At 37.8% G+C, this 4211-nt stretch overlaps 1 non-coding gene across 1 annotated transcript; it reads right to left on the reverse strand.

Moving 5' to 3' along the window:
- Positions 1 to 2645: 2645 nt before the first annotated feature.
- Trnat-cgu (transfer RNA threonine (anticodon CGU)) lies at positions 2646 to 2718 on the reverse strand. Its single transcript has one exon. It is a non-coding gene; the product is annotated as a tRNA-Thr (tRNA).
- Positions 2719 to 4211: the final 1493 nt, after the last annotated feature.

Consider the following 4211-nt stretch of genomic DNA (forward strand, 5'->3'; position numbering starts at 1 on the left):
ATCTCCTAAATTTATCTTCTCATCACTGTGTGGTATTAAGGTTTCCAGTCATAGTTTTTATTTGTCATCTTTCTAATATTTCAATAAACAAGATTAACCAGTTTGCACTGATTTATCAGCAGTAATTATTTGGCTTCATCTTAGGTGGGGCAAAAAGTGTCCTTGATGTGCATTTTTCTTCACTTTTCTTTTGAATAATGGTGCGCCCCTCCTCAAACATTTGTATGTAGCGCTATGAAATACAAATTTCATCTGACAGTAAATGTCACTGAAAAAGCTTCAAGTTGAAACTGATCTGTACAATTACAATTGAGTTCATTAAATTTGTCTGTAGACTGTCTGCTAGTGTGGGAATGTCCGATTTTGAGAATTCCATCAGCTAGCAACCATTTCAGATCCTGTATACATTTTAGAGGGTTTGATTGATTGATTGATTGATTTATTGAGCCTTAACATCCTACTTAACACTGTCAGAAAGCCATAAAATGTACAGGGTGTCACTTTAAATGCAGCCTTGTTATTTCTTTGCTGAGCACTAGACACATCTTGTTTGCCTTCATCCTTGATGATCTGTCCAACAACCCATCCACAATATTCAGGGATATTCTCCAAAAGCCACCGGAAACACCTTCCCCTACATTTCCCACACTGGAGGATGTACTCACCTAGCAGTTCATGATAAACACAATAGGTTGAATTAACATACATTAATATGTTAATTTTTAATGGCTGTTATCTTCAAATTATAAATTTGATTTGATTGATTGGTGTCCTACATACATTTCAGAACTTCCACTTTTTTTTAAATACTTTTTGAATATTTTCTTTTTTGTCTTTTTGAAAAATCGGTGATAGTGTCGCAAGAAAAACTAAATAGTCAAGACCTGGCTGCTGATGGACCGTCCCACTTAAATCTAAAGAACAAATTCAGCTGATCTTGGACAAGGTTGGCAGACCTTGAAGGATATTTTGGTCAGGAATACAGAAATAAATAACAATAACCAAATTAAATACTCCACAGACACTCAATACATGTATCTAAACTTTAAGAAGTGAGTGTACTTGTTTTATAATTTTACCAGTTTCTTAACAATCAAGCAAGATATTAACCCTATGCATGTTCTTAAAAAATAGACCAACTATTTTGAACCTGTGAGTCATTCACTCAGAATTAGCTTGAGAAATGCATGTACATTTAGAATGTTTTGTAAAATCTCAAAGTATCCCCAGGACAGTCAGCCTATGTCCAGATACATTAAATCAAAATGTGCAATTAATTTGTTTAGCATTATATGACAAGAAGCTAATTTATCAAATTTAATAAAACGAACTGTGCTTTTTATTCAAACAACCTGATAATCCATGGAACTTGTAAACAAAGTGAAATACAACCAGACAATAAGACAAATATCACAGAGCAGTATAAATAAATAAAATTAATAAAAATTAATTTAATTAAAACCACTGAATTTCAAACCGAAATTTATGTTTCAGAATTCCATATTAGCACATAAATATTTTAACAATGACCGCCATACTTACCTGCACTAGGCTACACTTTAAACTTTAAAAACTGTTTGAAAAACACACTCTGATAATGAGGATAGGCTGTTGAGCTTGGAAGCAGGCTCCTTTAATTACCTATCAGGAGATTAATGGCTGGGGTCAACTTTAACATGGGTTCAGATGTTCATCATTTCATCAACTATTTTCAGAGTTTTTAACCATTTATAATTTCAGAGAAATAAATCAACTTACACACCGCTTTAAGGCTAACCAATGGAGTCAAAGAGATCAAATGCAACTAGAATTTCTTCCATCTAACCCCGTCTGGCTGGGCGATCAAGCGGGTGACATCAGTGAAGTGGATATATTTGCTTCACAAAATATTTACCTCTCCCAAACATGGCTAAGTAAGCCTATGGCGTTAAACAGCAATCACTCACTCGCTCACCCACCTGGTGTTGTCCATCACCGAGAGTCTAAACAACAACGACGTGCTATGCTTCACATACCGGTACCGTATATGATAAAATGGGGTCAGGCCTATTGTCAGTATAAGTGACATTTCAAGGTTACGGAAGCACATCGATCATGCATTCACCGTCTGAATGCTTGCATACTCACAGACTGTAGCTGTCGCTGTAAACTAAGAACAAAAGATTAATCGGATCTCCGCTTTCGTATAGCGTTTACTTTCAGTTTCGCAACGCGACTTCTCTAGCCCATGGTCTGAATTACTAACCCTGGTTTAATTTGTGGTTTCGTGGTTTTCATTGGATGGCAAATCGTGGTTCTGAAGCTTTGGTTGGTGTTTTAATTCTGGTTCTCTGCTTTTGATTTGTTGTCAATATCGTGGTTCTATTGTTCCGATTGGTCCGTCAATTCGTGGATCTGTGGTTTCCATTGGTGATTCAATCGCGGTTCTGTGATTTTCATTGGCCGCCGAAACCTCGACTAACCCGTGCATTATAAGCGACTGCCCACAGATTATTTGATTCATGATGTGCGGTCGTAGGCGTGCCCTATGACAGTTGTCAACCCATTGCATTAAATTATAATACATGATTAAAGTAATTCGTACAACAACAGATAGTTGTGTCAAATATGACAAAAAGTCTACTAAAAGATGTTCCTCCATCAAGAGCCCCCAGCGAGGTTCGAACTCGCGACCCCTGGTTTACGAGACCAGTGCTCTAACCACTGAGCTATGGAGGCGCACGGTGCTCCAGTGCTTACATTCGAATAAAACCAAATTTACTCTACTTTCGGCGTATCCAAGAAATAACTGTTGAAGGAAGTCTCTATAGATGGCAAAGTACAGTTATTCGTCTCTTTATCGGCCCGATAAACATTCCTGGCGACCATAAGCAGGCAAATGTGCTGGGCGAATAAGAAAATTTAGCCGGTGCGTTTCCCCGTCACTGTCAGCCAACACGTATGTTTCAGGTAAGGGGAGACAACTTTTTTAGGACATCTTTCAAGAATCACGGGGTATGCAAACCCGAACGACCGGCTAGGCATATGCACAAGTTGTAAAACCGTGGTATATGGAAAATAAATGGCCATTGGTTAATGTACATGTCCTTAAAAAAAGAAAAAAAAAATGGCACTTCGATCATATCAAAATCATATATTACCGGTGCAATTAAAGAATCGAGATTAATAAAAGCAAATCACACACATGTAGGCCCATGTACAATTTGATGTAATGCATTTATCCAAAACTATGTTATTTAAGGCATTCATAAAGACATATGTTAAAACACACACGAAAATGAGAGAGACAAATAAAGATTTTTTCACACTGGTAACACTTATTGAGGAAAGTTTTCCTCTTGAATGGAAAAATAAATGGCCCCTGCGAAAGTTACCGTATCTTCTCTTTTGAACTCTTACAAAAGAGTGTTAAATTATTAATTTAACTGACGTCTCCTGAATGATCGATGGGATGCAAAGGTCAATACAGACCCTAAATCGTGGGACTTGAATGTCAAAAGCTTACATGTAAGTCTACTTAAATATCTCTGTCCGCGACTTACATGTAGGCCAAATCACCTCGTAAAGGAGCCTTTAGGCCTACTATATTACTGCATAGGGTATTATATGGACCCTCGGGTAATATGCACACTCTGGCTATTTCAGCCTAAAATGTTTGTCAGTGCTGCCATCATTGTTGCTGTGATGTAGCTATAGAGGACACCTTCAGCACACCCACTCCTGCTAATTTGCCAAGAAAGCAAAATTTTTTTTTAATTGGTATATATCGGGTCTGCATAAAAAAAATGGTCCCTACTTTGATGCTGCATTGCCCCATTATCCTTTGTTCAAACCTTTTCAAACTTTAGACATTCAAATGACATGATTTTGTTAATATACTGACCAATTTTCAAGGTCATGGCTTGAGTAGTCTGTATACAGGGTTAAAATGAAAACATAGCCCCCAAAACGCACCTTCCGGTGACCCACCTTGCATCACCTGTGAGGGACCCCTGAGGGTCGCACGGAAAAATATAAAATACTGTGTTAGATTATAGTACAGGCAACAATCTCCCGGCATAGCTGTGCAGAGTAACGGCTTGTAATGGCTTTGGTCGTTGTATTAGTCATAGCCATCGGAGCTAAAAATATGCACCTGGCCACCCACAGTAGGGCCATATTACTCACCTTGTCATAGGCCTTATTCTCACTATTTGTTTCGGTAATTTATA

The sequence above is a fragment of the Liolophura sinensis genome, chromosome 12 (assembly GCF_032854445.1).
Source record: "Liolophura sinensis isolate JHLJ2023 chromosome 12, CUHK_Ljap_v2, whole genome shotgun sequence".
Lineage (NCBI taxonomy): Eukaryota > Metazoa > Mollusca > Polyplacophora > Chitonida > Chitonidae > Liolophura > Liolophura sinensis.